This window comes from Somniosus microcephalus, chromosome 6, assembly GCF_052327205.1.
Source record: "Somniosus microcephalus isolate GS21.2 chromosome 6, FLI_Smic_1.0, whole genome shotgun sequence".
In the NCBI taxonomy this organism is placed as follows: domain Eukaryota; kingdom Metazoa; phylum Chordata; class Chondrichthyes; order Squaliformes; family Somniosidae; genus Somniosus; species Somniosus microcephalus.
Window position 1 is genome coordinate 164780384 of NC_140992.1, and position 26465 is coordinate 164806848.

Genomic DNA, 26465 nt, shown 5'->3' on the forward strand with positions numbered 1-26465 from the left:
GTATGGGCTGTAGTACTTTAAATCTTTCACAATTTCCTACAGCACGTCCGAAACATCTTTCCTGTCTGATCTGAAATGGTGCAGGACACTGGAGGAGAACTTTGGCACTGTATTCACAATCTCCACCGTATCTTCGCTGGATGATCAATGGAAACCCTGCAGATATGAAGTAATGATCATGATTAGCCAATCTCGGAGGAGTTCACTGTTCTCCCGTCATAGAATAGCATGGAAATTCTACGTGTGGAGCACGGAATTATGGAACGTTCCAGGAACTTTGCTTCACATCTTTCCTTAGATTAGTTGGACCCGCGGTGAAGCCGGTCCAGCTGTCTGTGTAGAAACATCAAATTCCAAACTGGCGCCTCTTCTGGTGCATATACAACTGTTTCAGCAAATCTCAATAAAGGGAGACAAAGTCGTGCTCTGAACACATAGACAGGCTGTCACATATTTCATTCTACGGTGCTTCAACCTTCTTAAGAACCATCAGCCTGTTCACGGTCTATCACTCTGAGTGATCAATTGGTTCAGAATGTTGGCGAGTGCTGTACTTCAGTGCCTCTCTCTTCTGCGGATGATGTTCACAGGTACATGTTTTTTCTGTACCTTGCTTTCTCGCTAAAACGTGGAGTTTCTTAACTTCCATTTGATAAAACATCTGTTATTGTCCTTTGCACACATTGCCTGTCTCGCACTTTTTCTCCTCTAATATTCTCATTCATTCAATTTTGATTTTCTTTTCTGACAGGCTCCTGTGAAACTTCGATCAAAATGATCCAGCTCTCTAAAAGTGCAAACATCAACATGGTACAAGCGTTTCCTTTCATTGATCGATTCCCTTCTTTCAACATGGACCACGGGTGAAGGTTCACTGGTGGAAACAGCGTGATAATAAATATCTAAGCAAAGGACCCGATGACAAAAATGTAACTGACTCCAAAACGAAATTTAGCGGCTTCCTTCAGTTAATCAATGTGAGTGTCCAGGACTCGGGATTATATTATTGCACTGTCGCCCATCAAGGCAGAATAGTTGGAAACAGAAAGGGATCCAATTTAGCTGTCTGTTGTAAGTATTAATGAAGTGTCGAATGAGATCCATTGACTATTATTTCACACTGTGAAGCAAATCTCGATTGTCCTTTGTAGGATTCACAATGCAACTTAAATTCCAGTCGTTTCATGTGTATATATTGAAATTGGACTGTTGACTGCTACTCATTACATGCTAATTTGTATTACAATATTTCAGCAATATGAATTAAGATGAGCATTTTCGGTTCCATCCAAAGTACACTGTAAGCATATATACAACAAGTATTTGAAGTTAAAATTGCAGTGTCCGTTAAGGATGTGTATAATGAATAGGAGCGGGTTTCCATCACTGTAAGCACCAATCTTACCCTATTTGATGGTTTCTTTTGTCTGCATTGGTTACGGAGTGCTGACTAATTATATTGGGGTACAGATTTGCACCTTTATAATTTAATGGTCTATATCTTAATATCTTTTAAAGCCAAATTGCTAACAGTTAAATTCTGCACTCTGTAGCATGACTCTCAGACCCCTTATTTGAATCATCATTGCAGCCTCCAGCAATTAAAGTTTCACCCGCAACTTCGTGCCATAGCCCCTCTATCTTGGGTATATTATACTTTCTCATCAGATGTTATGCTCAGATGGTATGGAATTTGTCTGCAGCCATACCGCAAAACAAGCAACAGTGAATCGGCAGACCGATATACAACTCACACAATGTTGTTTCCCATTAGGAAAGAAAATCAGGCGAGTTGTAAAAAGGGCGGCCTGTTCGCTTTCATCTGGGTTTCCCCGGCGAATGCAGTTAAAATTACCGCTGATATAAAGTTGACATTTATGAAGATGCCGTGCGCAATATAGGTACCAATTGTGATCAGTGAACACCAGGCCCCCACCACCACATTCCTGCCCCCCTCACACACCCCGCCCACATTGTGCTGTTAGAATGGGCTGAAACAAAATGTTGGGTTGACAATCTTGAATAATGTACAAGTAACGTTCTTTTCCTCCATTTTTCTAGTTCCAACAACTCTACTGAAAATTGTCTCTCAGGAACATGAAAAGGATTCACCTGCATCTCTGACTCTACTGTGCAGAACATCTTCCATTTACCCGCAGAGTATCAGCTTCACCTGGTATAAAGATGGCACCAAAATTACAACAAAGTTACATAACATTAATCAATCCAACTCCGATGGACTTTATGAAGCTTCCAGCCGGTTGGAAGAGACGCAGGCTCTCCAGACTGGTACCGTTTATACCGGCCTGTTGTCTCACAATACCCTCAAAATTTCAGCCACGGCCACTCATATTGTCACCTACCCTAACACAGGTAAGATTTCAGATAGAATCTTTGAATCTTACAGCAAAGAAAGAGGCCATTCGGCACGACTTGCAGGGGGAGGGGTCTTTGAAAGATCTGTCCAATTTCTTCCCCCACACCAGCTTTTTCCCCATAACTCTGCAAATACTCCATTTCCAGTTCACGTCCAATTGCCTTTTGAAAGTTCGTACGGAAACTGGTTAGACCAACCTTTCTGGTAATGCTTTCTAAATGCTAACAACACTTCATGAGAAATTAATTCTCCTCAATTCGCTTCTAGTTTTTGACCAATAATTTTAAATCTATGACTGATGGTTACTGACCCATTTTCCAGAGGAAACTGTTTCTCCCTACTTGCTCCAACAAAATCTCTCATATTTTTGAATTCCTCTATTACCTATCCCCTTAATCTTCTCTGCTCCTGTGAGAATAATCCCAGTTTCTCCAATCTCTCTACATAACTGAAGGCCCTCATCACTGTTATCCACCTGGTAAACCTCCTCTGTACGCTTTCCAAGAAATTGACATCCTTCCTAAATTGTGGTGCACAGAATTGGACACATTACTCCAGCTGAGGACTAGCCAGTGATTTGTAAAAAATTAGCATGACTTCCTTGTTTTTGAATTCACTTCCTCTATTTACAAAGTTAATTATCCAATTTGCTTAATTAACCACATTATCATCTTGCCCTTCCACCTGCAAAGATTTGTGAATATGCAGCCCAGGTTCCCCTGCCTTTGTAAGCCCCTCAAAATAGTACTATTTCAATTATACTGCCTCTTCATGTTGTTCCACCCAATGTACACACTTCACCTGCCCGCATTAAATTGATCCAGACATGTGACTGCCCGTTTCACCACTATATCTGTGGTATCTTGAGGTGGCCATAGATGGAGACGGACACAGGTTAACTCCGTAACATGGTTTAATCAACACTTGCACATAAAAGCTTCTGCCATGAGGCAGCACAAACAAAAAGTACAACCAGTATAGACCAGATTTAACTCAGGAGACCAATTGCCACAGCACCACCTGATGGATCAGTTTACTCATAATCTCCCAGGTTACTACACTCCTCCCCCCTTTAGATTGCCATATGCAATTCTGAAACAATAACCCTTACTAGGTACTACGTTTTAATTAACCAGTATGCTCTAACCATGGTTAACCCCTGACTAATTTAATAGGTTTGTATAAGTCTTTCTGGTTGCTTGCGAAAGCTTTGTGAATGTCTTAATTCCACTTGTGGTGGATTCTCAGATTCACTCGCACTTGAGATTGGGGTAGTCTCTGATGTTGGTTTTACTCTGTACCACTGTGGTCTGGCAGTATCAGTGTCCACTGGCACCTTATAAGCCGTGCTGGGTCCTGGAACAGCCTCCTCTACTGCCCTTTGTTCCATCTGAGACAGTTCCCCCTGCTGCTGGCTGAAAAGCTGATCCACATGCCGACAAGCCCCTCGACCGTCCCCTAGTAACACGGAGTACAACACAGGTACTGTAATGTCCTGGATTAGTCCTGGTATCCATTTAGGTCCATAATCGAAGTTCGGGGTGTACACAAACTCCCCTATGGCGAAATGGCGAGCTTTAGAATGTTTGTCATGGTACACTTTTTGGTTTGTTTGTTTTGTCTCATCCTTGATTTTGAGATCTGGGTGTATTAGCTCTAACGTGCATGGCAACTTTCTCCCCATCATCAACTCAGCCGGAGAAAGCCCCGTGGTAGCTTGGGGTGTTATACGATAACTAAACAAGGCTCTATTGAGCTTGGTCCCCAGGGTGTCACCTGATCTCTTCCTCATGAGCTCCTTAAAAGTCTGCATGGCTCACTCGGCTAACCCAGTTGTGGCTGGGTGATATGGAGCCGAGGTGACATGTGTGATTCCATTCCTTACCATGAATTCTTTGCTCCCTACACTAAGAAAACACTGTGCATTGTCAGATACAATCGTTTCTGGAATACCATGCGTGCTGAAGCTGTTCCTGAGACAATCCAGTGTGGCATCAATCATTGCAGAGCTCACTGGATAAACGTCGATCCACTTTGAGTGAGCGTCTACCAGCACCAAAACCATTTTGCCCATAAAAGGTCCCGCATATTCTATGTGAATTTTCCTCCAGGGTTTGCTGGGCCACTCCCAGGGATGGAGTGGTACCCTGGCAGGTGCTTTCCTCTGTTCCTGACATATAGTGCATGACTTTAGCTTTGACTCAATTTCAGCATCCAAGTTAGGCCACCACAGGTCGCTCCTAGCCAGTCCTTTCATTCTAGTCATTCCTGGGTGCGATTGATGCAACTGTTCCATCAAAGTAGAGCATCCCCACTCTGGGACTATGATGCGTGCTCCCCATAGCACACATCCATCTTGGACACTGAGCTCGTGCTGTCTCTGTCTGTACGGCGCGAACTCCGGTCCCTCATGTTGACCTGGCCAGCCTTTCAACACATACACACGGACCCTTGACAGAACGGGGCCATTGGCTGTCCAACCCTGGATTTGCGCTGAAATCATCAGGGGACTGATCTCCTGATCCAGCATCAGGACCTGCTCCTCAGAGGAAGTACTGTGAGGAGATTTTGAGAGGGGCAGGCGGCTGAGAGCATCAGCATTCACGTTTTCCTTGCCGGCTCTGTACGTGATCACATATTCATAGGGTCTTCCTATTACTGCCCATCTCATTATTCTCTGTGATGCCATTTGAGGCGCCGCTTTCATCTCATTCAGTAAGCTAATAAGAGGCTTGTGGTCAGTACTGATTACAAACTTCCACCCATATATGCACTTATGGAATTTCTATACTCCAAATATAATGGTAACCCCTCTTTATCAAGCTGAGAATAGCTCTTTTCCGCAGCTGTGAGCGTGCGTGAAAACAAACCCGATGGGCTTTTCCGCTCCATCTGGCATGCGGTGGGCCAACACTGCCCCCACTCCATAGGTGATGCATCACAGGACATTATCAGCTCCTTCTTCTCGTCGTAATGCACTAACACCCTGCTGGACTGAAGTAGCTCCTTTGACTGCTGAAACGCTTTTGCTTGCTTTGGCCCCCAACGCCATGGCTCCTCCTTTCTCAGCACTTTGTGCAGGGGTGTCAGTAGCATCGATACATTTGGAAGAAACCGGTTATAATAATTCAGGAGCCCTAGATAGGCTTTCAGTTCAGTCACTGAGGTGGGTGCAGGTGCATCCTGCACTGCCCGCACTTTCCCTGGTAATGGATGGAGGCCTGTGGCATCCACCCGATGTCCCAGGAATGTAACTTCCTTCTCCATGAAACTACACTTACTCCATTTCAGGTGTAGCCTCACCTCTTTCAGCCGCTGTAGCACTTTGTCCAGTGTTTTTACGTAATCCTGATCATCACTACCTGTTAGCAGAATATCATCTAAGTACACGGCCACCTTTGGAATGCCCTGCAGAATGCCCTCCATAGTCCGTTGGAATATTGCTGGGCTAGAACTGACACCAAATGGCCACCTGGCATACGTGAAAAGCCCCTTGTGCGTGTTCACTGTGACAAACTTTTTTGATTCTTCATCTAGCAATATCTGCTGATACGCATGACTCATGTCCAGTTTGCTTAATCTTTCCCCCCCCAGCGAGCGATGTTAACATGTCCTCCATTCTCGGAATGGGGTACTGTTCCACTGATGATACTCTGTTCACTGTTAACTTATAGTCACCACACACCCTTACGTTAACGTCGGGCTTCAATACCAGGACTACTGGTGCCGCCCAGTCTGAAAATTTCACTGGTTCTATTACTTTGTCCTTTAGCAGGCGATCAAGTTCCGCCTCAACCTTGGTTTTCATTGTAAAAGGTACCGACCTTGGTTTAAAGAAACGAGGCGTGGCATCACTGGCTACATGAATCTTGGCTGTGGCTCCCCTTGAGGTGCCCAGTTCCTCCTTGAACAGTAACTCATGCTTCATCAGCACTTCTTGCGGTGCCTCTGTACTGTCCTCCATTTTATTCATTGCCTGCCAGTCCACACTCAACTCACTGATCCACCCTCGCCCTAACAGGCTTGGCCTTGACCCTGCTACCACTACCACCGTAAGCTCTTTGGTGACTCCTTTGTGTTCCAATTGTACTTCGGCCGCCCCCAAAATGTCCACCTTCTGTCCTATTTAGGTTTTGAGACTAATGGGGCATGTACCTAGCTCTGGTACTTTTGCTTCCCCCCATAGCTTGGCGTACTCAGTCTGCGACATTATGGTTACACTACATCCGGTGTCATTCTCAAACTTTACTTGACCTCCATTCACTATCAAATACTGAGTGAGAGCGGGTACATTATGCCTTGAAGTGTCTATACTGTATATAGTGAAAACCTCCTCACTAGACTCTTCCTCCTCTTGTATATAATTTGACCGCTTTGTGTACTTCTCCCTCCCCCCTTTAGCAAGCTTTGCCCCTTTAGCACTGCTTCTCTCACTCACTGCCCTTTTACAGACTTTCTTTAAGTGCCCTATTTTTCCACAATTGTGGCACTTTGCCTTTGCAAACCTGCAGCCCTTTGCATAATGGCTTGTCCCGCAACATTGGTAGCAATCCCCAACACCGACTGGTGGACTTTTCGCGCCAGCTTCCATCTTGAAAACAGCTCCTCCCACTGTTTTTCTCCATTTCTCCTTGCTCATACTGTTTAAGTCCTTAATGTCCTTGTTAGCCATCTCCATGGTTACTACAATATCTATGTCCTTCTGAAGTCTTCTACTATCATCCTCACTATTTACTACATTGCCAAGTTTTGCATCATCTGCAAACTTCGAAATTTTACTCCCTGTATCCAGCTCCTGGTCATTTAGGCATATCAAGTAAGGCATTGGTCCATATATCTACCCATGGGGGTCTCCCAACACATACTTCTCTGCAGTCAGAAAAGGCATTATTTCACCGCTATATTCTGCCAACTTTCAATTAACCAATTAGATACCCAAGATACAACCATCCCTAAAATCCGATGTGCATCTATTTGCCGAATAAGTCTATTAGGAGTTAACATTTTTAACCTTTTTAAATCTTTTTCAAACTTTTTAAAATCCATATATCTTCTGAACGACCTTCATCCACCCTGTCTGTTACTTCATCAAAGAACTCAATCAGGTAAATCAGACATGATTTGTCTTTAACAAATCCATGTTGGCTGTCTCTTACTAACCCTTGCTTCTCCGAGTGAGAATTAATGTTGTCCTTACCAAGGGTTTCTGGTATTTATTTCCCATTAACGTTAGATATACTAGAATTTAGTTAACTGGTTTATCTCTCTCAATTATCGTGCATGTAAACGGTTTGCTGTGATCCATCCCTCCATCATTTGTTTACTTTTACTCAGGCACAATTATCCGCCGTGTTCTGCCAGGTGTTGTGCTCCATAGTCTCTGCAACAGCTGTTAGGCATCTTTTGCCTCAGTGGAAGTCACGATCGCGGTTTGGAACTGACATGTGGGACAGTATCCCGAAGTAACTCGCACCCTGTGGTTCCAAGTCGCAACATGTCGGAGCTGAACCGCTGTCTCCTGCATTCCTTAAATCGTGCTGTAATCTTCAATTAGCCATCTTATAAAACAACTAACTAAGCATCATTGCACCGAAGTCAGTGGAAATAAAAAAGGGGAAAAATATAAATCACTGCCGATTGGCTATCGCCCATTTTACAGTAATGCACAATGTAAGAATTACACCTGATATCGCAGTCTTATTTCCAGAAGAAACAAGGAAACAATCACATTTGAGATTAAGCAGGATAACTTAAAATAACTAATATTAAAGCATGACAAATTAAAAAAGACCAACATTTTGATTTTGTTTCATGAAATTGTTCCTTAATACAAAAAAAATGAAATAAATTGATTAAAATATTGTGATGTTTCTGTTTTTTAAGGTCATCGTCTTATTGAATTGAACACTGTTGGGCATCATACTGATATGTTTCATCTAAATCTTGTAGGTGGTGAGATCAGCCGTTACTTGATGATTTCTTCAAGTGCAGGGGGTGGGTTGGTAATCCTGGTTCTGGCTCTCATCATTGGGAAGCAATGTGTCTCAAAGAAAAACATAGGAAAGAAATAAGTTTGACTTTTTACTAAAGTAAGAACAACTTTTAATCAGAGTGTGTGCCAGAACTTCCTGTTATATGTAGAGAGAAAGGCTCCTCTGAAGGCCACCACCACCACTTTTTGAGGCAAACCAGGGATGGACAATAAATGCCCACCTTGCCCACGATGCCCACATCTCTGGAATTAATATAAAAACAAACACAATGTCACAGGCTGGCGGTGCCAGTTTAGTGATTTGTTATTCCCATTTGTGCCCACAGCACAGAAACTGAAATGTGGGTGAATTTGCGGAAATGTTAAGAACACAACGAGGCAGGTGATGATCAATCGGCATTCCCTTCAGTCGGCTCATTCTCCCGTGATAGTAGCCAAATGAATTTGGAACACCTCTAATGTCAACGCCCAACCTTCACCTCCTTGGGCGGAATTTGTTATTTCACCACACAGGCTGTGAGAACAAGCAAGCACGGAGAAGAATATTGAATACTAGAGGGTTATTTGTCCAACATCTCCCACATATTGAAATCAATAGGCAGGAACGAGTTGATATTATGTATAGATTATTCAATATATATCGCCTGTTGCACAGAAACATAGAAACATAGAAGATAGGAGCAGGAGTAGGCTCTTTGGCACCTAGAGCCTGCTCCACCATTCAATGAGATCATGGCTGATCATCCAAATTCAGTACCCTGTTCCTGCCTACTCTCCATATCCCTTGATCCCTTTAGCCTTAAAGAATATATCTAACTCCTTCTTGAATATATTTAATAAATTGGCATCTACTGCATTCTTTGGTAGAGAATTCCATAGGTTCACCACTCTCTGGCTGAAGAAATTCCTCCTCATCTCTCTTTTAAATGGCTTCCCCTTATCCATAGACTGTGACCCCTGGTTCTGGACTCCCCGACCATTGGGAGATCCTTCCTGCATCTAGTCTGTCTAGTTCTGTTTGAATTTTAGAAGTTTCAATGAGATCCCCTCTCATTCTTCTAAACTGCAGCGAGTACAAGCCCAATTGACACAATCTCTCATCATACATCATTCCTGCCATCCCAGGTATCAGCCTGGTGAATCTTCGCTGCACTCCTTCCATGGCAAGAACATCCTTCCTCAGATAAGGCGACCAAAACTGCATACAATACTCAAGGTGTGGTCTCACCAAGGCCCTGTACAACTGCAGCAAGACATCCCTGCTGCTGTACTCAAACCCTCTCGCTATGAAGGCCAGCATACCATTTGCCTTCTTAACCGCCTGCTGTACCTGCATGCTTACCTTCCGCGACTGGTGCACAAGGACGCCCAGGTCTCGTTGCACTTCCCATTCTCCCAATCTATTGCCATTAAATAATAATCTGCCTTCCTGGTTTTGACACCAAAGTGGATAACCTCGCATTTATCCACGTTAAATTGCATCTGCCATGCTTCTGCCCGATCATCCAACCTGTCCAAATCAAACTGAAGTTTCTCGGCATCCCCCTCCCAGCACACACGCCCACCCAGCTTTGTGTCGCCTGCAAACTTGGAGATATTACACCTAGTTCCCTCGTGCAGATCATTAATATATATTGTGAATTGCTGGGGTCCAAGGACCAATCCCTGCGGTACCCCACTAGGCACTGCCTGCCACTCAGAAAAAGAGCCATTTATTCCAAATCTTTGCTTTCTGTCTGCCAACCAGTTCTCTATCCAAGTCAATACCTTGCCCAAACCCCATGTACCTTAACTTTACACACTAATCTCTTATGCAGGACCTTATTGAAAGCCTTTTGAATGTCCAAATGCACTGTTTCTACCTGATCTATTTTACCAGTTACATCCTCAGAAAATTCCAGTAGATTAGTCAAGCATGATTTAGCTTTTGTAAATCCATGTTGACTTTGTCCAATCAGGTCACTGTTTTCCAAGTGCTCTGCTATTACATATTTTATAATGGTGCTCTAGCATTTTCCCCACTACCGATGTCAGGCTTACCGTTCTTTAATACCCCGTTTTCTCTCTACCACATCTTTTGAATAGTGGGGTAACATTAGCTACCTGCTAATCCATGAGTACTGTTCCAGAGTCTATAGAATTTTGGAAGATGACCAGCAATGCATCTACTATTTCTATGGCCAAATCCTTAATTACCCTAGGATGTAGATTAACAGACCCTGGGGTTTATCGGCCTTCAATCCCGTCAATTTCCCTAACACAATTTCCTTACAAATACTGATTTTTATCAGTTCCTCCCTTTCATTAGACCCTTTGTTCCCCGACATCTCTGGGAGGTTATTTGCGTCCTCCTTTGAGAAGACAGAACCAAAGTATGTGTTCAATTGGTCTGCCATTTCTTTGTTCCCCATGATAAATTCCCCTGTTTCTGACTGCAAGGGACCTATGCTTCACTTCACCAATCTTTTTCTCTTCACATATCTATAAAAGCTTTTACAGTCAGTTTTTATGTTCCCTGAAAGCTTACTCTCATACTCTATTTTCCACCTCTTAATTAATCCCTTTGTTTTCCTTTATTGAATCCTAAACTGCTCCCAATCCTCAGGTTTACTGCTTTTTCTGGCCAATTTATATGTGCTCTCCTTGGATCTTATGCTATCCCGAATTTCCCTTATTCTGCCCTTGCAGCGCGTTCCTATGCAGAGCTAGACAGGTAGCTAACAACTTGATATCTTCCCATAAAAATCACAAGGCTTGACTTTCCTTGTAAACTTTACTGAAAGATTCTTATTGTGACACTGAAATACAATACTTTGTGCTCCCCGCTATCCTCTTTGTCAACCGCAGCACACTCAGTGGTCAAAGGAGGAGGACCTGGAGGCAGGGCTGCGATGTGTTTTTCACCATTGCACTCGAAGCACTTGATTGTCGCCTTGCAGTCTTTTGCCATTTGCATAGTCGACCCACAACACCTGAAGCAGATGTGATTCTCTTTCAGGTATGATTTGCGCTCATCAATAGGCTTGTCTCTAAAGCTTCGACACTTTTTGAGTGTGTGGGGCTTCTTGTGTATTGGACACTGACGATCTGGGTCATCCACTTTATTCCCAGCAGAACTGGATTGGTTGACTGGGGGTTCGGTTGGAACATCTGTTTTGTGCACGCTCACAGAGGCTTTGTTGCTGTACTTTGTGGGTTTCTCTGTTCTCGAAGGAGCATGACTGCTGAAGGTGGAGAAAGTGAAACTTGGATCATTCCTCACCTTTGCCTGTTGTTGGATGAACCTGGAGAAGAGAGAAAAGGGAGGAAATGCAACTCCGTTGTCCTCCTTGTACTTGGATCCCTTATCTATCCATTTCTCTTGAAGGTTGTAGGGGAGCTTTTCCACTATTGGGTTTACCCCACGAGCTGTATCCAAATACGAGAGGCCTGTCAGGTAACCTTCTCCCTTAGCACACTCCAGTTCGAGGAGAATGTCGCCCAGTTCTCGAAGCTCGACATTAAGTTTGTTGGTTAGCTTCAGAAAGTCCTCAATCTTCTTAAGCAGTGCGTGTTCAATGACTTCTGGTGTCCCATAACAGTCTTCGCGACGTCACCAAACCAGGTTGAGGACTGCTGTGGGATTGCGGACGTGCGCTGAGCGAATTCTCCCCACCTGTTCTGACGACTCAGCTCCTAGCCACTTTGTCATCAAATCTAGTTCTTCCCTGGCTGACAGATTCAAGTCCTTGGTGGTACTCAGGAAGGATGCTTTCCATGACCAATAATTTTCGGGACGGTCATCAAATTCTAGAAGACCTGAACTTAACAATCCTCGGTGGATGAGGTACCTAGCGAGGTCTTGTGCACCTTGTGGCTCGGGTGAGGACTGCTTGGCTGGATTGGCCGAGTGCTGTGAAGGTCTCTGCAGGTAAATCTTACTTGTTTCTTCTCTTTTAAGCTCAGTGTCTCCGAAAACAGGCTGATTGTTACTGTGGTGAGTAGCTGGTTCTGCATCAAGATACCTGGATGTTTCCTTGAAGAACAATTTGGAGTGTTGTTGGACATACTCACTTGTACGTTGTACTGGACTGAGGGGCTGTTCTAGAACATATGCTTCATGGCTGTGCTCCCCGCCTTCATTCTCCTCACCCTTGTCATAAGCTGCAGCTTCAGTTTCAGCAGCAGCGGCAGCACTCTGGCTTTGGAGAATGTGGAGACTGGCATCGAGGTCAGCTCTCTGCTTCATCACACTAGCTTCTTTTTCAGCGAAGGACATTTGAGCCTGGACAACTGTTGCCTTGGCACGTGCTTTGGTGGCTGCAGAAGCTGTCGATGACGATGGTCTGCTGGACCGCCGAGATGATCTAGAGGATGCTTTAGAGGACTGTGACTTGGCATCATTTGCTCGGAGAGGTTCATGCTTCTCGGTTGGCTGCTCGACGTCCTCTCTGGTATAGTAGTTAGCACTGTTGCCTCACAGCGCCAGGGACCCGGGTTCGAATCCGGCCTCGGGTGACTGTCTGTGTGGAGTTTGCACATTCTCCCCGTGTTTGCGTGGGTTTCCTTCGGGTGCTCTGGTTTCCTCCCACAGTCCAAAGATGTGCGGGTTAAGTTGATTGGCTATGATAAACTGACCCTTAGTGTTAGGGGGATTAAACACGTGGGGTTACGGGGATAGAGTGGGACATGTGTTGTCGTAGGGGTTACGGGGATCGGGTGGGATATGTGTCGGTGCAGGCTCGATGGGCCGAAATGGCCTCTATCTGCACTGTGGGGTTTCTGTGATTCTGTGAGCGTAGACTCATGGTAGCTGAGAGGTATCTTCTTGTGCTTGAGCCCGCTGTGCTGTTGTCTTTTCACTATTCTGCCCTTGCAGCATGTTCCTGTGCAGAGCTAGACAGGTAGCTAACAACTTGATATCTTCCCATAAAAATCACAAGGCTTGACTTTTCCTGTAAACTTTACTGAAAGATTCTTATTGTGAAACTGAAATACAATGCAGAAATTGAAGCACACATTAGTATACAAGCACATAACTGATATGCATACACAAATTTAGGTGCGCCTGAGCAACACAGTACATTTGGCATGTAACTTACCAAACACGTGGAAACACAGCTTACTGTGAATATACATTTAGCAAACTGGAAGGCATTCTCTTTAAATTAGCCCTGTACATAGTGCATCAAAATATAGCTATAAGTTAACCAGCTAGACAGAGAGTGAGCACTTCACGGCTAGCTGTGTAAGTTTGCTTACAAAGAAAGGTTACAAACTAAACATTTTCTGCAAAATATAGTGTACACTAATCATCTATAACATTCTCAAGTACTTACAGACAAATAGTGCCCAAGGCTGAAGCGTGGCAACAATATAACTTCCCAGACCATGTGTGGCTGTATGTCTGTGATATACAGTAGTTTACTTTACTGCACTTACTGTGCTTTACTGCACTTTACTGCACCTTTAATGCAGTTGCTAGGTACCAAATATCCACTAGGTGGCGGCACACAATGGGAATCGACCCAAATTACTCAAAGCCCTGAATTAACTGGAAAACTAACATAAATCCCTAAAGAAAGACAGCACATCCCTTGTTAGCCACGGTTGAGTCACCTTTTTTGTCTTATTTTTATGCCAAACTGTGATGAATAAATTCTGTAGTTCATCCATGCGATCTTTGAATGTTTGCCACTGCCTATCAACCATCAGCCCTTTGAGTGACATTTCCCAATCAATCCTACCCAAATCCCACCTCATACCATCGTAGTTTCCTTTATTTAAATTCAGCACCCTAGTCTCTGAGTCAACTTCTTCACTCTCCATCTTAATGTGATTAACAATCCCGGGAAGCTTCCCAAAAATTCCAGTCCATCAAGAGAGTTATGTCAAGCATATCATAGATTCATAGTCATAGAGCTATACAGCACAGAAAGAGGCCTTTTTCCCATCGTGTCCACGCCGGCCATCAAGCCCTGTCTATTCTATTCCCATTTTCCAGCACATGGTCTATAGGCTTGTATGCTATGACGTTTCAAGTGCTCATCTAAATGCTTCTTGAATGTTGTGAGGGTGCCTGCCTCTATCACCCTTTCAGGCACCTTGAAAAGGTTTCTCCTCAAATCCCCTCTAAACCTCTTGCCCCTTACCTTAAAATTATGCCCTCTAGTTATTGACCCCTCTATGAAGGGGAAATGTTCCTTTCTATCTATCCTATCTATGCCCCTCATAATTTTGTACTCCTCAATCAGGTCCCCCCTCAGCCTTCTCTGCTTTAAGGAAAACAACCACAGCCTCTCCAGTTGCTCTTCATAGCTGAAGTGCTCCAGCCCAGGAAATATTCTGCTGAAAATCTTCTTCACACTCTCCAATGCAATCACATCCTTGCTATAGTGTGGCGGCCAGAACTGCACCGAGTATTCCAGCTGTGGCCTTACTAGCATTTTGTACAGCTCCATCATGACCTCTCTGCTCTTATATTCTATGCTTTGGCTAATGAAGGCAAGTATCGCCTATGCATTTTTAACCACCTAATCTACCTGTCCTGCTGTCTTCAGGGACCTATGTACATGCACACCAAAGTCCGTCTGATCCTTCGTCCTTCCTTGGGTCCTACCCGTTATTGGTCATTCCCTTGCATTGTTAGTTCTCCCAAAATGCATCACCTCACACTTTTCAGGGTTAAATTCCATTTGCCACTGAACTGCCCATCTGACTAACCCGTCGATATCATCCTGTAGCCTGTGTCTTCCCTTCTCGCTAGTTACCACTGCACCAAATTTCGTGACACCTGCGAACTTACTGATCCTACCTCCTACATTCATATCAAAATCATTAATGTACACGACAAACAGCAAGGGATCCAGCACCGATCCCTGTGGTACACCACTGGACACAGGCTTCCAGTCACAAAATCAACCTTCGACCATCACCCTCTGCCTCCTGCCACTAAGACAATTTTGGATCAAGTGTGCCAAATTGTCCTTGATCACATGGGTTGATACATTCTTGACCAGTCTCCCATGCAGAACTTTGTCAATAGCCTTACTGAAGTCCATATAGTATACATCAACTGCACTACCCTCATCCACACACCTAGTCACCCCCTCGAAAATTTCAATCAAATTGGTTAGACATGATCTTACACTGACAAAGCCATGCTGACTCTTCCTGATTAATCCTTGCCTCTCCAAGTGTAGACTAATTCTGTTCCTCAGAATTTTTAAAAATAATTTCCCTACCGCTGATATTAGGCTCACTGGCCTTTAATTCCCTGGTTTAGCCCTACTCTCCATCCTGAATAATGGTACTACGTTAGTTATCCTCCAGTCCTGTGGCACCTCCCCTGTGGCCAGAGAGGTACTGACTATTTGTGGCAGAGCCCCTGCAATCTCTTCACTTGCCTCAGACAGCAGCCTGGGATACATCTCGTCTGAGCCTGGGGATTTATCCAATTTTAAGCCCGCTGAAACAGCTAGTACCTTCTCCCTCTCAATACTAATTTGTTCAAGTATACCGCAATCTCCCTGCCAGAATTCTATGCCTACATCATCCTTCTCCATAGTGAACACAGATGCAAAATATTCATTTAAATCCTCAGCTACATTTCTGGCTCTACACACAGATTGTCGCCTTGATTCCTAATGGGCCCAACTCTTTCCCTGATTATCCTCTTGCCCTTAATATACTTATACAACACCTTGCGATTTTCCTTTATTTTGCCCTCCAGTATTTTTTCATGCGCCCTCTTCGTCTGCTAATTTCCTTTTTGAGTAAACCCCGGCATTTTCTATACACCTCTAGGGCTTCCACTGTTTTTAGTCCTTTGTATCTGCCAAAAGCATCCCTTTATTCCAATCCATTCTTGTATATCCCTTGAGATCCCTGGACTTGTTGGTCCCATCTTTGACCTTTACGGGAACATGTTGGTGCTGTACTCTCTCCCTATTTCCTTTCTAAATGACTCCCACTGCTCTGATGTGGATTTTCCTACAAGTAGCTGACCCCAGTCCACTTTGGCCAGTTCCTGCCTTATCATGTTAAAATCGACCTTCCCCCAAATTAGCTTCTGATTCTTTCAGTGTATACGTTTTTCCAGATATCTTATCGAAAGTTGTTTCCCATTTGTATCCCTAGTTCTAATTCCTCTCCTTGATTGAGTCATCAGCATCTACCTTAATGTGAAAGAGAGATGGACATTGATGTATAAATAACACTATATATATATCTATATATATATATATCGATAGATAGATAGATATCGATAGATAGATAGATAGATAGATAGATATTATATATAGTTATAGATATTGAAATTGATATTGCGACATTGCAGATGAACTAAAAGCTGATCATAAGACTCTATGTGTAGTCCAGGAGATCAATGACAAGCTTTAATAAAATCTCTTGTAGTCCATGTTCTGATGCTTGATTCCAGAATTATATTCGCTGTTTACTTGTCTTCTCATCCAAAATGAGCTGACTACTATTAACCCCAGAGCCCTTTCTGTCTCCCTGTGTTAATTTAATTCCATCCATTGTATAACTAGAACATAAGAACATAAGAACATAAGAAATAGGAGCAGGAGTAGGCCAATCGGCCCCTCGAGCCTGCTCCGCCATTCAATAAGATCATGGCTGATCTGAACCTAACTGCCAATCCACTATTACAGAACCATCTCCTGCATCTAACAGAATTAGAAACACAAAATAGGTGCAGGAAGGCTACATGGCCCCTGGGCCCGCTCCGCTACCCACAGGGCCATGACCGATCCGAACCTAGACTCATGTCCAAATTCCTGCCCGCTCCCCGTAACCCTTAATTCCCTTTACTTCTAGGAAACTGTCTATTACTGTTTTAAATTTATGTAATGATGTAGCTTCTACAGTTTTTTGGGGCAACATATTCCATGGACCTACCACCCTCTGAGTGAAGTAGTTCCTCCTCATCTCAGTTTTGAAAGATCAGCCCCTTATTCTAAGACTATGCCCCCTAGTTCTAGTTTCACCCATCATCGGGAACATCTTCCCTGCATCCACCCGATCCAACACCTTCACAATCTTATATGTTTCGATAAGATCGCCTCTCATTCTTCTGAACTCCAATGAGCAGAGTCCCAATCTACTCAACCTCTCCTCATATGTCCATCCCCTCATCCCCAGGATTAACTGAGTGAACCTTCTTTGTACTGACTCGAGAGCAAGTATGTCCTTTCTTAAGTATGGACACCAAAACTGTATGCAGTATTCCAGGTGCGGTCTCACCAATACCTTGTACAACTGAAGCAATACCTCCCTATTTTTATATTCTATTCCCTAGCAATGAAAGCCAACATTCCATTGGCCTTCTTAATCACTTGCTGCACCTGCATACTAACCTTTTGAGTTTCGTGCACCAGGACCCCCAGATCCCTTTGTACTTCAGTACTTTCCAGTTTCTTGCCATTAAGATAATAACTTGCTCTACGATTTTTCCTGCCAAAGTGCATAACCTCACACTTTCCAATATTGTATTCCATCTGCCAAATCTCTGCCCACTTACTTAGCCTGTCTATGTCCCCTTGAAGGTTTTATATGTCCTCCTCACTCACTACTTTCCCCCCCCATCTTAGTATCATCTGCAAACTTTGATATTTTACACTCGGTCCCCTCCTCCAAATCGTTAATATAGATTGTAAAGAGTTGGGGACCCTGCACTGACCCCTGCGGAACACCACTAGTTACTGATTGCCAGTCTGAGAATGAACCATTTATCCCAACTCTGCCTTCTGTTAGATAGCCAATCCTCTATCCATGCCAGAATATTACACCCAATCCTGTGATTTTTTATCTTAAGCAATAATCTTTTGTGTGGCACTTTGTCAAATGCCTTTTGGAAGTCTAAATACACTACGTCCACTGGTTCACCTTTATCCACCCTATATGTTACTTCCTCACAGAACTCCAGCAAATTTGTCAAAAATGACTTCCCCTTCATAAAACCATGCTGACTTTGTCCTATTAAATTATGATTATCCAAACTACGACACATTCACCTATTATGTCTAAAGTTCAATTTTATAAAGATTCTAAATGGTTTTATTATTTTTTGCTGCAATGAAAGTGTAACTTCAAGTATGGACACCGTGCCAGATGAAGGATATTTTAACAAGATTAATACCAATGTACTTCAGGGATGAACTTTGATCCGTTAATTTTTTTATTTTCTTGACTTGTAAATTTCATGGGATTTCCGTAACTTCGGCGGGACCTGCATGGAATTCCCAGACAAATGACGTAAAGAGCGCTTTCAGCCTATTACAACGTACTATGGGGCTTCTGCTGGTCATCCAGCAAAGTGAGACCAGGAGACCTGCGGATTTGAGGGGGTAGATTTTAGTCTTTTGCGTCTGAGCATTAAGCAATGCATTGGTGGAGCACAAGAAGCAACATCTGGTGGGGAGGATCACTTATCCCGAGGGAATTTCTTTGCATTCATTTCAATTTTAGGAAAATGCACTGGTTCTGTTGCCAGCAGCGGCTCCGAAAGATTTTCCACTCCATGCTCAGCCCTGACGATGCTTCAGGTCCACGAAATAAAGAAAAAGCCTCCTTGCACCCTCCCCCAAACTGCTTGAATACTTGTGATAATCCGACTGATGCCGCCTGCTGGGCACTTACAGTGAAGACATTGAGCACAGGCAAGGAGTTTGTGGCAGCAGTGACTGATATTCCATCAATTCATTTAATGGATGTACTCTGGACCTGCGGTTATTCGGCCTGCTCGCATCGATCTGCGCAGGGAGCGGCCAACCGCATTATCTGCCCTTAGGCCGTAACAAGATATATTTTTAACGTCCCTTCCATGCAGGGAGCAGCCGCTGTGATGGCGCCTTATGCGGCATTAGTTCTGACCAATTCCCAGAAAGGTCCAAGACAAAAGCATCAAGAGAGGACATTTTATGCCCAGGTAGGGCTGAGGAACAGAACAAAGAGACACAGATTAACTGTAATTAATGGGCATGTGGGGTAGTGTAAGAAATACCTTGAACAGTACTATGGTAATCTTTTATATTTAATGCTAATTCTGTGAGGACCCAGCTATTCCAATGAATCTGCTAAACATTATACTATAAACAACTACAATATCAAAGTAATGATATTCCCAATCATTGATTTAACAGACCAAGCAAAGGGCGCCTGATAATAAGCTGACTTACACTGCTCTAGACATGACAGGCTCCAAGAGAACAGCAAAGCCTTATTTTAAGGATAAGAGCACGGAGGTATGCTCAGCTACAGATGACAAATCAAAGAGCAGACTTTATTTACATGGAACGCAAAGCCAGGAAATAGTGGCGTCCAAAACGGAACCCGTTTTATTTGTGTATATCTAATTGGAGGCCACTTAACCTAACATCAATAACAGGCAAAATTATTGCAACTATTCTATGGGGAGTGGTGCGGAGCATCACGTTAGAAATACTAAGCAACTAACGGCCAGCATGAATTAAAAGCGGCACTCCTGTCTGACTGCCCTATTGGCCTTATTTTCGCAGCTGCAGATGAAATAGATTGTAAAATCCCACTGACACGATGCCCAAGCTTTGTTCTAACAGTTACCAGCCGTCCAAGGCCAAGCATCCAATTCGTGTTCGCACTTCTATTTGGTAGTTGCTGTTTTGTGCTGTTTGAATTGTGTGCAGCTTTGGAAGGGCTTCGATTTTGCATGGTTTCCAGATTGGCAGATAAATCCTCAATCACAACACCATGATCGCCCAAGTATCAGTAACTTGAGTTATTTGAAATTTAAAGGAACGTGCATTTAATCTACATTGGGTATCAATTCATTTTGAGCGGGAGCATAAAATGAGCACAAGAGAATAGACAACTGGCTTACACTCGATTTTCCTTTATATTGAAGTCTGGTTTTGGATTTGCTGCAAGGAGCAAAATTAATCTTACTGAACAGGGAATGAGTTGGATGAAAGTTATAATGAAACTGCATGTATATATGCCTTTCTGAGATCTCAACACATCCAGCATCACTTCATAGTCATGGAAGTACATTACAAGTTGAATCACTATTGTCATGTAGGGAAAATTGGACAGCCAATTTACGCCCAGCAGGATCCCACAAGCAGTGAATAAATGTATGATCAGATAACTGTTTCACTGATGTTGGCTGAGGGATAAATATTGGCCAGGAGTCCAGGAGAACTTCGCTGCTTTTCTTCAAATTTTGCCATGGGATCTGACATGTATCAGTCATTCATGAAAGAAAGACTTATGGAAAAATACTGTGCGGCCAGTGGGTGGTGCTGTCCAGGTAGAGTATAAATACTCGGGCACGGGCCCAGCTTGCGCAGGACATTCTTAACAGGAACTAGTGAATGACACAACTAGACCTCCATGTTGTAAAACAGTTGATTAAATCTTTGTTTAACGCTTAGACCAAGTGCCTAGTAGTTTTCTTACAACAGGATCATTATGATGAGAGGGCAGCCATGAATTTGATTTAAAGGCTCATCCAAAAGACGGCACCTCTGACAGTGCAGGATCCCTCAATGCTGCAACGACGTGTCAGGTTAGATTATGTGCTCAAGTCTGTGAGTGGCGATTGAAAAATTGACTCAGAAAGGAGAATGCGACCACTGAGCGAAGAGGGGCACTAGAGCAAGTCAAGCACTAATGCCCAGGAAGAAAGCAGTTAACTTAGGAACTTACTGTAATCTATAATACATTAAATATTTCAGAGAAGGTGAATGCTGAATTGTAAAGTAAATCTCGGAAGTAGTACTGAAGGACAAAACATAACTAAACAAGTAAGAAATAGTTTTAAAAAACAGGTATTAGGATGTGTTTTTTTTTACTCAGAGGCTTGACCACTTCTTCAAAATGGGCTACAGAACCAAAATTGTTAGGTGTATTGTAAATGTGTCTGGATGCTCCAGTGGGAGAGCTGGGTTACTGGGCGATGAGGTTCAGTGGGATGACTGGTCTTTATTGTGCCTTCACTTTCATTCTGTTGTTATTATCAATTTAGCTGTAACCTACTTTCCAGTGTGTCACTGTTATTCGAGAGTTAACAGAATGACCAGAAGAAAGAGTATTAATACAATAGAATATGGATATAGTAATTTTTCCTTTCTTATTTTACTCATTTGTATTCAGCAATAAATCAACTTGTAAAATGTGTTCTGTTAAAATAAATGTAAATCACATTCCTTCCTGCCACCTCTTGACGTTGCAGCTGCAGTAAGCTTAAATGTATAGATTTTTATGAACATAAAATATCAAAGCACAGTTTTGTGTGCAGAAATTTCAGGTTACCATGGCTCTGTAATATGCATTCGGTTGTATGAACTGGAAAACAATTCAGTATCAGATATCTTGCGAAACCTGCTGACTGTTAGAAATTGTGTCTCCAAAATATATCAGGTTATGCGAATGAAACTGTGATGTGAATAAAACTGTATTTACTTGACTGTATCAGAACTTGAGACAAAAATTATCTTCACACTAGCATTAGAATAACTAGATAGATGCTTAGAATCTGCTTGTGTTTTGATTCGCTAAAGATGTAATAGCATTCCGTACTGTGGCGATATATATATAATTCTCTTTCCAATCTAGCTATTTGCTGTTTGTACGTTAGGATTTTTACTTTGTTTGACAAAACTTATTTATAACGCATAAGTTAACTGGTATATGAGAATAGAATAGAAGATATTGTTGAGATACCACGGCAAACGTGGGAGTCGAGACCAGAGCTATTGAAAACACAACTGCTTTATTCTAACCACATGACAAACAGCAACTAGAAAAGCCCGCGCATCCACTTAAATACTTCCCAGACAGGAAGTGCTCCCGGCAGCCTGTCCCTGCGGGAAACAAGTTGCTGGAGGAAAGGGCCCCCGGCTGGGGGCTTCTGCTTAGACTGTCTGTGCCGCCGTGAGTGGATTATGTCCAGTGGTGGCGTGTCGCCACAGAGCTCACCCCAGAATCCGCTTAGGAGGAGTGGACGAGTCGTGACGGTGGTCTAATGGTTCTGCCGCAGCGGCTCTGAGTGGTCGCCGGTATGGTTGGTTGGGTCGGGCGGTTCGCCGCCGGCTGTGCTGGCTTGCCGGGGGGACGGCCTCTAGTTGGAGGCTGGGCCACGGGGACCTGTTCCCCTGGTTCTGTGTGTGCTGGTTTGAGCCGGTCGATGGAGACTGTCTCGACCCTGTCGCCGAGTCACAGCTTGAAGACCTTGTCCCCGGTTTGTAGTACCTCATACAGACCGTCGTACGGGGGTCGCAGAGGCCTGCGGTGCGCGTCGTGTCGCACGAAGATGAAGCGCGCCTGCTGTAAATTTGGTGGGATGTGAGGTGTGAGTTCGCCGTGTCGGTTGACCGGAAGTGGGGCGAACTGCTGAGCGGAAGAGAAAGATTCGAGCCGCTGCTGTTCGGCCGACCAAGGCTTTGTAGGCTCCGGAAGGAATTCACCTGGGACGCGCAGCGGTTGTCCGTAGACTAACTCTGCTGCCGAGGACTGGAGGTCTTCCTTGACCGCGGTGTGTAGGCCGAGTAGCACCCACGGTAGGCGGTCAGTCCAGGTACTGTCCTGCAGGCCGGCGCGGAGTGAGGCCTTGAGTGACCTGTGGAAGCGTTCACAAAGTCCGTTGGCCTGCGGGTGGTACGCCGTGGTGTGGTGGAGCGTCACGCCAAGGTTGCGTGCTGTGGCCGTCCAGAGTTCGGAGGTGAACTGGGCGCCTCTGTCGGAGGTTATGTCGGCCGGTACGCCGAACCTCGCAACCCAGGTGTTAACGAATGCCCTGGCGATGTCGGCTGTGGTGGTGGAGGTCAGCGGCACTGCCTCAGGCCAGCGTGTGTTGCGGTCGACCATCGTGAGGAGATAAGTTTGGCCTTGCGATGGCGGCAGGGGACCGACGATGTCGACATGTACGTGGTCGAAGCGGCGGCTGGGTACCTCGAAGTCTCCCAGGGGTGCTTTGGTGTGCAGCTGTACCTTAGACCATTGGCAGGCGAGGCAGGTGGTGGCCCAAGTCCGAACATCTCTGCTGAGGCCGCGCCAGACAAAGCGCTTGGAGAGGAGTTTGACGGATGCGCGGGAACCCGGGTGAGAGAGCCCTTGGAGCGCGTCGAAGACGCGGCGGCGCAAGGTCTCAGGGACGACCGGCCTGGGTTGGCCGAGTGAGACGTCGCACGTGACTGCCGTGGCTTCGGGCCCGTGCGCGACCTTGGCTAGCCGTAGCCCTGGCAGGCTGGTAGCCGCTGAGAGGTGGTCTGGGTCCGTGAGCTGGGCCGCTGCTAGTGATGCGTAGTCGACCGTGAGGTGATTCGCACAGACGGCGGGACGGGAAAGGCAGTCGGCAACCACGTTGTCTCTACCGGAGACGTTCTGAATGTCCGTAGTAAACTCGAAGACGGCCGCGAGCTGGCGTTGCTGCCCAGCGGACCAGGGTTCGGTGTGCTTGGCCATCGCGTATGTGAGTGGCTTGTGGTCCACATACGCGGTGAAGGGGCGGCCTTCCAGGAGGAACCTGAAATGGCGGACCGACAGGTGGAGTGCGAGAAGCTCGCGGTCGAAAGCGGAGTATTTGACCTCCGGGGGTCGCAGTTGGTGGCTGTAGAAGGCAAGTGGCTGCCACGCGCCATTGACCCACTGCTCGAACACAGCCCCGACCGCGTGGTCGGAGGCATCGGTGGTGAGCGTGACCCGGGCATCGGCCCTCGGGTGCGCGAGCAGAGTGGCGTCGGCGAGCGCGTTTTTGGTGGCGTCGAAGGCGGCTGCCGTGTCAGTGGCCCAGGCTACGTCCATCTTGCCAGATTTTCCTCGGAGGGAGTTGTATAGGGGCTTCATGAGGGCTGCGGCTCTGGGGATGAACCGGTTGTAGAAGTTCACCATCCCGAGGAACTCCTGGAGGCCCTTGATGGTTGTGGGGCGGGGGAATTGCTGGACGGCCTGCACCTTGTTGGGCAGGGGGACGGCTCCAGCAGGGGTGATGTGGTGACTGAGAAAATCGATCTCGGTTAGGCCGAATTGGCACTTCGCCGGGCTGAGAATGAGCCCGTGTTGGGCTAGGCGCCCGAACAGGATGCGAAGGTGTTCGAGGTGTTCCTGTTTGGAGGAGCTGGCCACGAGAATGTCGTCTAGATAGACGAATAGGAAGTTCAGGTCCCAGAGGACTGAGTCCATAAGGCGCTGGAAAGCCTGTGCTGCATTCTTGAGGCCGAAGGGCATCCTCAGGAACTCGAACAGGCCGAATGGGGTGATGAAGGCCGTTTTGGGGATGTCCGCGGGGTGTACGGGGACTTGGTGGTAACCACGCACCAGGTCGACTTTGGAAAAGACGGTTCGTCCGGCCAGTCGGGCCGAGAATTCCTGGATGTGTGGCACCGGGTATCGATCGGGGGTGGTGGCGTCGTTGAGGTGGCGGTAGTCCCCGCAAGGGCGCCAGCCTCCGCCGGGCTTGGGGGCGATGTGGAGGGGCGAGGCCCAAGGGCTGCTGGAGCGGCGGATGATGCCGAGTTGTTCCATGGTGGTGAACTCGGCCCGCGCGATTTCCAGCTTGGCCGGGTTGAGTCTGCGGGCATGAGCAGAAACTGGGGGGCCGGTGGTGGGGATATAGTGTTCCACACCGTGCTTGGCGGCTTTGGCCGAAAAGGTCGGGTTAGTGAGGGCGGGAAACTCAGCTAGGAGTGCCGAGTAGTCGTCCGTGGCTCTGGCGAGGCAGTAGGTCGTCAGGCCGGCCGAACGGGCCGGGGTAAAGGCGCCGGGGATGGGGGCCATAGTGTTGATGTCGACGAGGCGGTGCCTCGGAATGTCGACAAGGAGGCCGTGGGCGCGTAGGAAGTTGGCGCCGATGAGTGGGCAGAGGACGTTGGCTGTGAGGAACTCCCAGCGGTAGCGGCGGCCCGCGAGGTCGTGCGTGACCATGCGGGTGCCATATGTGCGGATTTCAGAGCCATTGGCTGCAGCCAGTGTGATACCCCGTGTGCCGCGTTGGATCTCGAGGGCGGAGGCGGGTGTGATGCTGTGCTGGGCCCCTGTGTCGCACAGAAATCGGCGGTTGGTTCTGTCATCAGTGACGTACAGTAGGGGCTCCTTCTGCCCCGCGGCCATCACGGGGGCTGGTGCGGGGGGGTGTTTGAAGGAACACGGTGGCGTGTAGCGTTGAGCCCTAGCGCCAAAACGGGTGTGGTAGTAGCAGTGACCCGGAGTGGTAGGGCGGTCGGGCCTAGCGGCCCGGGAAGACCGCGTGGTCATTGCCGTGAGGTCGGGCGCGACGTCGCGAGCAGCCTGTGCAGAGAGCAGCCGGTCGGCCTTTTCGGCTATATCATTCAGGTCCGTGGAGTCAGACTCCACAATGAGTGGGCGGATGCTGGCGGGGAGCTGCCGAATGAAAAGCGTGCGAAAAAGGGCACCGGGATTTTTGTCGTCTGAGAGGGACAGCATGTGGGAAAGCAGGTCTGATGGTGAAGCATCACCAAGGCCGGGGATGTCCTGGAGTTGGCAGTGGCGCTGGTAAGAGGACGTTTGAAATTTTTTAAGTAGCGCAGCCTTCAGATGTTCGTACTTGCCATCCGTTGGTGGATTCTGCAGCGCTGGCCAAACCTTGGGGACTGTAGCGTAGGTGAGCGAGGCGACGAGGTAGTCGTACTTCGTGGCCTCGACTGTAATGCCTTTCAGCCGGAATCTGGACTCAGCTTGAACGAACCAGGCTTCGGCGAGGTTCTCCCAAAAGTCTGGTAATTTAACCGTGACTGCGTTTGTATCCGCCATGCTAGCTTAGGATTCGTCCTGAGCGTCGGGGTCACCAGCGTTGAGATACCGCGGCAAACGTGGGAGTCGAGACCAGAGCTATTGAAAACACAACTGCTTTATTCTAACCACATGACAAACAGGAACTGGAAAAGCCCGCGCATCCACTTAAATACTTCCCAGACAGGAAGAGCTCCCGGCAGCCTGTCCCTGTGGGAAACAAGTTGCTGGAGGAAAGGGCCCCCGGCTGGGGGCTTCTGCTTAGACTGTCTGTGCCGCCGTGAGCGGATTATGTCCAGTGGTGGCGTGTCACCACAATATATTTGTAAATATAATGATGCATTCCATGGTACAATAGCTTGATAAGGA

General features: G+C 46.1%; 1 pseudogene; it reads left to right on the top strand.

Annotated features, from left to right (window-relative positions):
• Positions 1–535: 535 nt before the first annotated feature.
• Positions 536–19746, top strand: LOC147116174 (uncharacterized; annotated as a pseudogene).
• The last annotated feature ends 6719 nt before the right edge of the window (positions 19747–26465 follow it).